The sequence below is a fragment of the Dasypus novemcinctus genome, chromosome X (assembly GCF_030445035.2).
Source record: "Dasypus novemcinctus isolate mDasNov1 chromosome X, mDasNov1.1.hap2, whole genome shotgun sequence".
NCBI classification, from domain to species: domain Eukaryota; kingdom Metazoa; phylum Chordata; class Mammalia; order Cingulata; family Dasypodidae; genus Dasypus; species Dasypus novemcinctus.
Window position 1 is genome coordinate 160,665,517 of NC_080704.1, and position 10,685 is coordinate 160,676,201.

At 41.8% G+C, this 10,685-nt stretch overlaps 1 non-coding gene and 1 pseudogene across 1 annotated transcript; both read right to left on the bottom strand.

Annotated features, from left to right (window-relative positions):
• Nucleotides 1-617: 617 nt before the first annotated feature.
• Nucleotides 618-2,278, bottom strand: LOC101445735 (peroxiredoxin-like 2C pseudogene; annotated as a pseudogene).
• Nucleotides 2,279-4,536: 2,258 nt separating this feature from the next.
• LOC111759017 (U6 spliceosomal RNA) lies at nt 4,537-4,643 on the bottom strand. Its single transcript, XR_002793117.1, has one exon. It is a non-coding gene; the product is annotated as a U6 spliceosomal RNA (small nuclear RNA).
• Nucleotides 4,644-10,685: the final 6,042 nt, after the last annotated feature.

The following is a 10,685-nucleotide window of genomic DNA, read 5'->3' on the forward strand; positions in this document are numbered from 1 at the left end:
GATGGAGTTGAAGAAGGACAACCACCACACCACGGAGCCTAGAGTGCCTACAACTGAAAGCGAGAGGATTGCATCCAGTATCCATGAGGAATCTGAGCCTCCTCTTGACATAGAGGTGCAATGGACACAACCAATCCAATGTCCACAGAGAAAAGGTGGCATTGGAGTGGGAAAAGTGGACATGGTGGCTAATGGGTATGGGGAATGGCAGGAAGAGATGAGATGTGGAGGTGTCTTAGGGACTTGGAGCTGCCCTGGATGGTGCTTCAGGGGCAATCACCGGACATTATAAATCCTCACAGGGCCCACTAGATGGAATGGGGGAGAGTATGGGCCATGATGTGGACCATTGACCATGAGGTGCAGAGGTGCCCAGAGACGTACTTACCAAATGCAATGGATGTGTCATGATGATGGGAATGAGTGTTGCTGGGGCGGGGGGGAGTGGTGGGGTGGGGGTGGTGGGGTTGAAGGGGTCCTCATATATATATTTTTTAATGTAATATTTTTACAAAATCAATTAAAAAAAAAAGAATGGTATTTTTACTTTTATAGCTTTGTATAGCTTAACAGCCTGTCAGCATACAATTCAATTGACACATTATCTCTCTATGCTTTTATAACTCCTCGAAGACTGGAAAGGTCAGCAAGTGAGACAAGAATACTACATCCCAAGCATTTAAGGTCAGTTTTCCCAGGATCCAACTGAAAGCAAGAGGTCCTGTACTGAGTAACAAATGGACAACTGAAAGCCTGCTTGTAAAGCTCACATGCTAAACTCCTACATGCTGTAGGACAGAATTGTTGGGGTTGTGATCCAATCGATTCCTATCATGGTGTATAAAATGAATGTTAGGGAAGCGGACTTGACCCAATGGATAGGGCATCTCCCTACCACATGGGAGGTCCACGGTTCAAAACCCCGGGCCTCCTTGACCCATGTGGACCTGGCCCATGTGCAGTGCTGATGCACGCAAGGAGTGCCGTGCCACGCAGGGGTGTCCCCCGCGTAGAGGAGCTCCACACGCAAGGAGTGCACCCCGTAAGGAGAGCCACCCAGCATGAAAGAAAGTGCAGCCTGCCCAAGAATGGCGCCGCACACATGGAGAGCTGACACAACAAGATGACACAACAAAAAAGAAACACAGATTCCCTATGCCGCTGATAAGTACAGAGGTGGTCACAGAAGAACACACAGCGAATGGACACAGAGAGCAGACATGTTGGGGGGGGGGAAGAGAAATTAAAATAAAATAAAATAATAAATAAATAAAATAAAATAAAATGAATGTTAGTACCTGGGCCTAAAATGAAGGTTCCACCTTGGTGAGCTGGGTCTCCTTGAAAATCAAAAAGAGGGCCAGTCACTGCCTGCCACAGTGTATTAAGGTTCTCTAGGGAACAGAATCAACAGGAGATATCTGTCAATGGTATACAGTTTTAGAAGAGTCTCTCGCGTGACCATGCAGATGCACAAGTTCAGGTTCCGCAGGCAGGCTGCAACCAGAGGCTCCAATGAAAGTACAAAGAAGGTCCTTGATGTGTTTCCGGGAGACATTGACTGTCCAAAGACAAGCTGGGAAATTCTCTCTGAATGCGGAAATCATTTCCCTTTAAAGGCATTCAACTGATTGGAGAAAACATTCATTGCTGACAGCAATCTCCCTGGTTGATATAGATGTAATCAGCCATCTACGCAGGAAACTCACTGGTGACTGAAGTCCATAAATGCCCTTGTATTACAGTTAGCCCAGTGCTTGGTTGACCAAACAACTGGGAGCAATTACGCTGCCAGTTGACACATTAGCCTAACCATCACACACAGACTCCGAGTACTTCCTGAGGGTATATTTGACTTTACATGGGGACTCTGTCCTAAGGAGGCAATTTCTTCACCCTTTTTCAATCCCAGTCTTTTATAAATTTCTCTCTCAGGATCAACATAGATTTCATGAGAATACCCAGTCAGGTTGCAGAAAGGCTCAATATGATGGTAGGACAACACTGTAAGGGTGACATTTACTTCTGGTAAGGAACTCCTGGAGATTTTGGCCAGATCTTCTATGTATTCCTTGTAAGTATAACAAAGGAAATGCCCCACAAAGACTACAATGGCCCGGCACTCAATGGATGGCATGCCTAATGGCACCCTCTTTCCAGAGGTGTCCATCCCAGGCAGCTCAGCCCCTGTGACAGTCACAGGGTGCCCACTCTCGGGCACGTCGAGGCTGGGGTGGTGCTGCACTGGCCTGTGCATGACCAGGGCTGGGGTGGCCATCATGCCCTTTGTCCAAGAGCCCAGGCTCCACTCCAGCCATGGCCAGAAGCAGAGCCAAAACCTTTTTGTTTCCTTTGGTAGCACAAGGGGTCATTTGAATCCTTAGTTTTCACACCTTTGACAGTAAAATGGAATCAACCAACTTCAGACATTTTATTTTAGCAGTGTGACTGTGCTGGTTTGTAGTTGTATGTACGCCACAAAAATGTGTTCTTAAATTTAATCCATTCCTATGGGTGTGGATCCAGTGTAAGCAGGACCTTTTGATGAGATTATGTCAGTTAAGGTGTGGCCAAACTGAATCAGGATGGGCTTTTTTAAAAAATTTTGCAGTTTTTAAAAAGATTTATTTGACAGTTTTCACTTAGCATAATACACTTAAAAGGAAATCACAATACAATGAAAGATATAAATCTCAAGCCCTCAGAATTTCATACAAACACCAATACCAAAAATCCTAAAGTATTGGCATTACATCTCTCAATTTTCCCCATTAATTTAAAAAAGTGTAAACTTTTTTTTTTTTAAAGATTTATTTTTATTTTATTTAATTCCCCTCCCCTCCCCCGGTTGTCTGTTTTCTGTGTCTTTTTGCTGCGTCTTGTTTCTTTGTCCACTTCTGTTGTCGTCAGCGGCACGGGAAGTATGGGCGGCGCCATTCCTCGGCAGGCTGCTCCCTCCTTCGTGCTGGGCGGCTCTCCTTATGGGTGCACTCCTTGCGCGTGGGGCTCCCCTACGCGGGGGACACCCCTGTGTGGCACGGCACTCCTTGCGCGCATCAGCACTGCGCTTGGGCCAGCTCCACACGGGTCAAGGAGGCCCGGGGCTTGAACCGCGGACCTCCCATGTGGTAGACGGACGCCCTAACCACTGGGCCAAAGTCCATTTCCCTAAAAAAGTGTAAACTTATGTGCCTTACAGATTACTAAACAAGACTAGAATTAACAAACTTGCCATATGTTTCACTTTAATTGTAGACACAGCTCCTATATTTTGAGTTTTACCAATAAAAACATGTCTTCAACATGCATCCCAACAGCGCTTAGTGTCATGTGGTAGGTATAAGAGCAATACTTAACATAACTGAACTGCTTTAACCTAATACGTTTATTGCTTAAGTACATCCTATGACATAACTAATTGGAAAAAAGCGGAAAATTGTTTAACAGTTATACTTTACTCAAACATTGTTGTTGTTACATCAGGATGGGTCTTAATCCTCTTATTGGAGTCCTTTATAAGCAGAATGAAATTGAAAACAGATAAAGAGAAAAAGCCCTTGGAAGCAAGAAGCTGAATATCAACAGAACCCAGAAGAGAAAGGAGAGGCCAGGAGAAGCTGCCATGTGCATTGCCATGTGACAGAGGAACCAAGGACCAAGGACTGCCAGCCCCAAAAGGCCACAGTCTTCAGGGAGAAATCATCGAATACCTTGATGATGCCTTGATTGGGACTTTTTCCTGGCCTCAAAACCATGAGCCATTCAATTCCCATTGATTAACTAACCCATTGCATGATGTTTGCTTGAGTAGCCAGCCAAAGAAACTAAAAGAGTGATTAAAGGATCTTTTCTGAAAACTTTGAAGGCCAAAATTCAGAAGTAAATAAGGTCATGAGCAATATTGCAGCAAGGATATTGAACTTGGTCAACCAGCCAAGGACAACAACAGGAGAAGAGACATGGCTAAGTACAATGCCTTTTTACTCACTTCTGACCTTTGCACCATTTATGTTGCATTTGGATTGTCTTCTGAAGAACCTATATGACACTTTTAACAATATATGAGAATGCATTGGAATTAATCAACACTTATGTTTGGAGAAAGTTCTTTAAGGCAAATCATACATCAAGAATCTAGTTTCTTAGAAATAAGTAATACTAACTACTGCAAAGCAAAAGTGATGAGGTTCCCATATACCCCACTCCCCACATGCCCCACTCCTTCCACATCGACACCCTCTTTCATTAGTGTGGCACATTCACTGCATTTGATGAGTACATTTTGGAGCACTGCTACACGGCATGGATTATAGTTTACATTGTAATTTACACTCTCTCCCAGTCCATTCAGTGGGTTATGGCAGGATATATAGTGTCCTGCATCTGTCCCTGCAATATTATTGAGGACAACTCCAAGTCCCGAAAAGGCCCTAATATCACACCTCTTTTTCCCTCTCCCTGCCTTCAGCAACTCCCATGGCCACAGTCTCCACATCAATGATATAATTACTTCAATTGCTAGAGTCAAAAATATTTAAAAATATGGAATGCTTCATGAATTTGCATGTCACCCTTGCCCAGGGGTCATGATAATCTTCTCTGTATCATTCCAATTTTAGTATATGTGCTGCCAAAGCGAGCACTTGTTATTAGTTTTGTTATCTAGTTTTCTAATTGTAGTTCATTTTAGTCAGAGAGTGTTCAATGTACTATTTCTGCCTGCTTTGTTTGAAATCTGAGGTATCCTCATTTGGTGTCTTCCCATGCCTGTATGAGTTCCATTTTGGTAGCCTTTCTTCATGCATTTTAGCTGTGGGTTACAGATGTCTCCTGTTAATTGGAAGTTGAATTTGAATATTAACTTCTCTTTCCTATGGTTGCTGTGAGATAATTTCTTAGACAAGAAGGAAGCAGTGAGGTCTTTATTTCAGTGGTAGAAAAATATTTTTACTCTCATTCCCCCAAAAGGTATTTTAAGAACAATGTGCCCATTCACACATTTTAAAGTTGACATACTTTTGTCACATGTGTAAGTAGGTGCAAGAGATACAATTTTCCACATACTGTGAATAAAATGAAACTGTTAAATCATTCTTTACTACTCACCAGTTTCCACTTTAAAAATACATAGTTCCTGTTCCTGACCTCATATGTACATTCCATTTCCCACCCCCAGAATTTTATCGCAATGTAATATATTTTAACGCTTGAATATCTACAATTTCTCCACATCAAAACATAAATTAAAATTGATGTTTAAACATTTTCTATGACATAAAGCTCTATGGCTTGTTTTTTTCTCATAGATTGGGATATCATTACTATTATCACTATCACACAATTGTTCAAAACAATGTAAATATATTAAATGTTTTGAGAAAAATTATTAAACACAAAAGTAAAATTTCCTTGGAAATGCACCTCTTACTGCATTGGAGGAGGAAGAATTTTCAAATAATTTATATACCTATCAGTGAATATTACTTTAGAGTAGAATGTGACAGGGTTCAGCATCAATTTTATCCTTCTTTCACATTTTTGTATAAGTGAGGGCTAAGAAACCTTGTTTGAATAAATAAGCACTAGGAGGAGTTTGTATAGCATGTCACTCAATTCCTCGAATTCTTTCTGAGTTATATGCCAAAAATCACCTGGTCATATTTCATCAAAATTAGCTTTAATGATCTATCGGTGGGCTACTCTATTAAGTCCTCCTGAAATCTTTTCTCAGGCAGATCAATTTCAGGAGAGAATGCATAAAGTGTGGATCTGGAAATGGATTCAGAGTATCTATGTACTCCCAGGAGTACCTTCACCCCAATTAAAAAATCACTGTTTTACTCTACTATCTTAAGAATGGAAGTTTCTGTACCACAATTTTTAAATGAAAAAGTGAAAAAAAATCCTGCAGCAAAATATTAACATCTATTAAATCTGGATACACCTATTGTAGGACTTGTTGTACTTTTCTTTGTATTTAAACATATCTCATTTAACATAATATCATAATTCATTTAGACTTGACAATGGTTAAAGGGACCTAATGAGTACATCCTGCTCAATTCTGAGTACAAGCCCCACCCATTGTCTAGCACATCTCTTTCCATTGTGGCATTTGTTGCTTTGTTTTCTCAGATTTCACTGTGAAGTTCAAAGCATACTTTTAAAAATAAGCTTTTAAAATCCACCGAAGAAAGCATAGGGAATATGGATGCGTGTCAAATTTGAAAGCCTCGGATATGGCTGACAGGCATATGTGTCTGGTAAACTCCACCAACTCCCACCTGTACCCACACCAGCACACTGAGAAATGCTTTATGTAGAGGTATCCTTGTGTATTAGTCAGCCAAAGGGGTGCTGATGCAAAGTACCAGAACACTGTCGGCTTTCATAAAGGGAATTTATTTGGGGTAGAAGCTTACAGTCTCAAGGCCATAAAGACTCCAACTCAAGTACCATAAGAGATACTTTCTCACCCAAAGTCTTCGGCCACATGTTGAAGCAATATGGTGGGTGATATCTACTAGGGTTCAGCCTTCCTTCTTTCCTCTTAAAGCTCCATGGACCCAGCTTCTTCCTATCTCAGCTGTAGGCTGGCATATGGCTTGTGTCTCTCCCCAGAGCTTGTTTCTTTCCAGGCTCAGCTGCTCTGCTCTCTTCACAAGGTCAGCTGTAGATTATCAGGGACCTCTCTCTCCCTGGGGCCTCTGCTGTGTCTAATGGAGACTTCTCTCTTTCCTCACGTATCTGCTTCTCCGCTTCTCTGTCTGTGTCTACTTCTGTGTGTGAGTCTGTTTTATCCCCACCAAGGGGGTGGGGACTCAACACTGCATGCCCTAATAAAAGTCCTAAACTTGATTTAATACAGTAAAAGTGAAAGCTCTGAATCTAAGGTAATCTAAAACGCCCAGAGGAACAGACCAGTTTACAACCACAATCCAATATCTATTTTTGGAAATCACAAACAATACCAAACTGCTACATCCTGGGAACAGGATTTCTGCTCAAGCTTGATAACCAGGATATTAGGCCTAGGAATGGATGGGATTGAGGTAGGAGATGGCTTCAATACTGAAATGGTAAGCTTGCTCACCCAGCTTAGATGTCCAAAGTACAGCCAAATCAAGAATGTTCATTGAATTCCCTAAATTTTTAATTTAACATTTATGTAATATAAATATCTTTAATTTTTTTTAAAAAACCGGTTCATTGAGTTGCTACAATGCCAAAGTTCTGGTGCAGAGCATTGCAAAAAGAGCCTGTTTGGTGTGAAAAAGCACAGACCTAGGAGACAGGATGACCTGGATTCAAATTCTGGTTCTCCAGCTATGTGCTGGCCATGTGATCTTAAACAGATTGCTTTATCTGTGAGCATCTGGGGGATTACAACACCTATCTCCAAGGATTGTTCTGAGGATTAAGTAAAGTGAGATAATTTTATGTACTAAGACCTGGTCAAGACTAGCACAGAATAAGCATTCCTTAACAATATGCTCCTGCTCTTTTTTGGTTCAGAGGAGGCCAGGGTGCAAATTTCTTCAGTTGTCCAGCATCCGGGTTCATCTGACACCTTCCACCTCTTCCATGCCGCCCAAGTTCGACCCCAATGAGATCAAAGTCATGTGCCTGAGGTGCATTGATAGGGAAGTAGGTGTCACATCTGCCTCAGCCCCCAAGATCAGTCCCCTCGTTCTGTCTCCAAGACAACTGGTGACTGGAAAGTTCTAAGGATTACAGTGAAACTGACCATTCAGAACAGACAGGCCGAGATTAAGGTGGTACTTCTACCTCTTCCTTGATCATCACAGACCTTAAGGAACCACCCAGTGATGGGAAGAAGCAGAAAGTATTAAGCACAGTGAAAATATTACTTTTGATGAAATCATCAGCATTTTCTGACAGATGCACACTGATCTTTAGCAGAGAACTCGCTGGAACCATTAGAGATTCTGTGGACTGCACAACCTGTGGGCTGCAATGTTGATGGCTTCCACCCTAGGACATCAAAGGTGACATCAACAGTGGTGCAGTGGAAAGCCTAGCTAGTGAAGGACCACAAAGGAAAAGATTCCAATAAAAAATCATTTGACAGCCAGTAAAAAAAATAAAAATAAAAATAAAAAATAAGGAAAGTATGTTCCTTTCATTCTTGTCATTCTTGTAAGGCATTGTCCATCATTTTAGGTAGAGAAGGATAAGCAGATAAAACACTTGACTGATCCCTGGAGTTTGCCATGGGGAAGTTTATGAGTTCTGGGTGGACATTCTCTGGCAGCTGATTAGGAGAGTTAAATTTTGCCTCTGCCACTTTGTAGCTGCAAAAATGTGGACAAATCACTTCACCTCTCTGTGCCTCAGTCCTTCGAGTATGATAGTGCCTTCTTCTCAGAGTTGACTTTAGGATTAAAAGGGGACAATCCATCTATGGGTTTGGCATTGTGCTTGGCACATAGTAAGCACTCCATGTTGGTTATTTTACACACCCTCTCCCCCATTTCATGCAAGGCCCCATTCCCAACACACCATGCCTACATGGCTTTCTATTACAATTGTATCTTCAAAAAGCTGCTGAATGAGTGGTTCAACTGATGACCAAGGTAGATAAGGAATTCTTTCAAAGTACGTTTTGCAGAGACCAGCAGCATCCATGTTACCTGGGAGCTTATTAGAAATGCATAAACTCAAGCCCTGCTCCAGATCTACAGCATCAGAATTTGCATTTTAACCAGATGTTCAGATGCTTCCTGTATACATCAAAGTTTGAGAAGTGCTGATTTACCATGCAGCCTCCCTTTTGTCTCCATCTATGCTCTGGTCCCCACTGTGCTCTCTAGTGCTCTCAAGAAAGTCTCCTTTGTGACTTTTGTCTCTTGCAGGAGCTCGCAGGATCCTCTTTGGTCTGGGCAACCCCTCCAGGGCAGGGACTGTCAGAGCCACATCTGCTTCCCCTCAGGCACTGAGCACAGTATTTAATGTTAATCTAGTCTTCTCAACGAGATGGTAAACTCCTTGAAGGCAAGAACCATGCTTTCTGTTTCTTCCATCCCATCCTTTCCACTGGATGCTCGGTATAATGTCAAGATGGCGGTCAATCTTGAAGTCATGACCGTGGTCTTCTCAGCAGACTTTCTTGGAGGTAAGAACTCTCTCACTGCCTTGGCTCAGGGGGGCAGTTCACATGGGGCAGAAGAAGCAGTAGCCACCCCCTGTCCCTAGGACTCCTGGTTCAAGTGCCTACCAAAGTGAGCAATGTCCCTGTGACAGGGCTGAGAGTTTCCTGAGTGGTCTGCCTGGAAGCCCCACTTGTCAGTTTGCCTATACAGCCACCTGTCCTCGAGATCCAGGATAATAACAACAATGGAGGCAGCCAGGGCTCCAGCAACTGGGACAAGGAAAAGACACCAAATAATTTGGAAAATAATATATCTTTTCTCCTTTTCTCTTCAGGCCATGATCGGAGTAAAAGAATGGAGGATAAGGGAAACCTGCTTGATTGAGAATTGTGTGCTAAGTACTTGAAAACAAATTCTTATTTATTTTACCTAATTTAAGTTGATTCTTTTATTTTGACATGATTCAAAATTTACAGAAGAGTTGCAAGAATAGTACAATGACCTCCTGCACTATCTTATCTGGATTCACCAATTGCTTATATTTTGCCCCATTTGTTTTCCTGCTTTCTCATTCATTCTCATTCATTCTCTCTATCTCTCTCTCCCTGCCACCCTCTTACTATATAACATATATGAAATGTATTTTTCTGAACCATTTGTGACAAATTTTTCTAAACTATTTGTGAAGAACGTGGAGATATTTTGCCACTCTACCTTTAAATACTTCAATGTGTATTTCTTTAGAACAAGGGTATTCTCTTTTCTACAGTAAAATTATAAAAATTAGAAGACTTTAACATTGACCCAATATTATTATCTAATCCATGGCACCTATTCAAATTTAATTTTCTTACTGATTCCATTATATCCTTTATAGCTATTTCCTTGAGGGTTCCACTCACAATGACAATTTTCAGTTATTAATAGTAGACATGCATCCTTTAATTTGGGAAAGTTACCTTCTTTTGTTTCATGGCCTTGAAGTTTTCGAAGAGTGTAGTCCAGGTTTTTATAGAATGTCCCTCATTTTGGTTTTGTCTGATGTTTCCTCATGTCTAAAGTCAAGTTATACATTTATTGGCAGGAATGCTGCAAAAGTGACTTAAGTTCTTCTCTGTACATCTTTTTAGGAAGCAGGTAATGCCTTGTCCCAATATTGGCGATATTAACTTTTTGGGTTTTTTAAAAAATTTTTTAATTTTTTTTGTCTTTATTTTTTAATGCTACATTTAAAAAATGTGAGGTCCCCATATACCCCTCACCCCCCTCACCCCACTCCTACCCCCATAAAAACAATCTCCTCCATCATCATGAGACATTCATTGCATTTGGTGAATACATCTCTGAGCACCGCTGCACCTCATGGTCAATGGTCTACAACATAGCCCACACTGTCCCACAGCCCACCCCGTGGGCCATGGGAGGACATACAATGTCTGGTAACTGTCCCTGCAGAACCACCCAGGACAACTCCAAGTCCCGAAAATGCCCCCACATCACATCTCTTCCTCCCACTCCCTACCCCCAGCAGCCACCATGGCCACTTTCTCCACACCAATGCCACATTTTCTT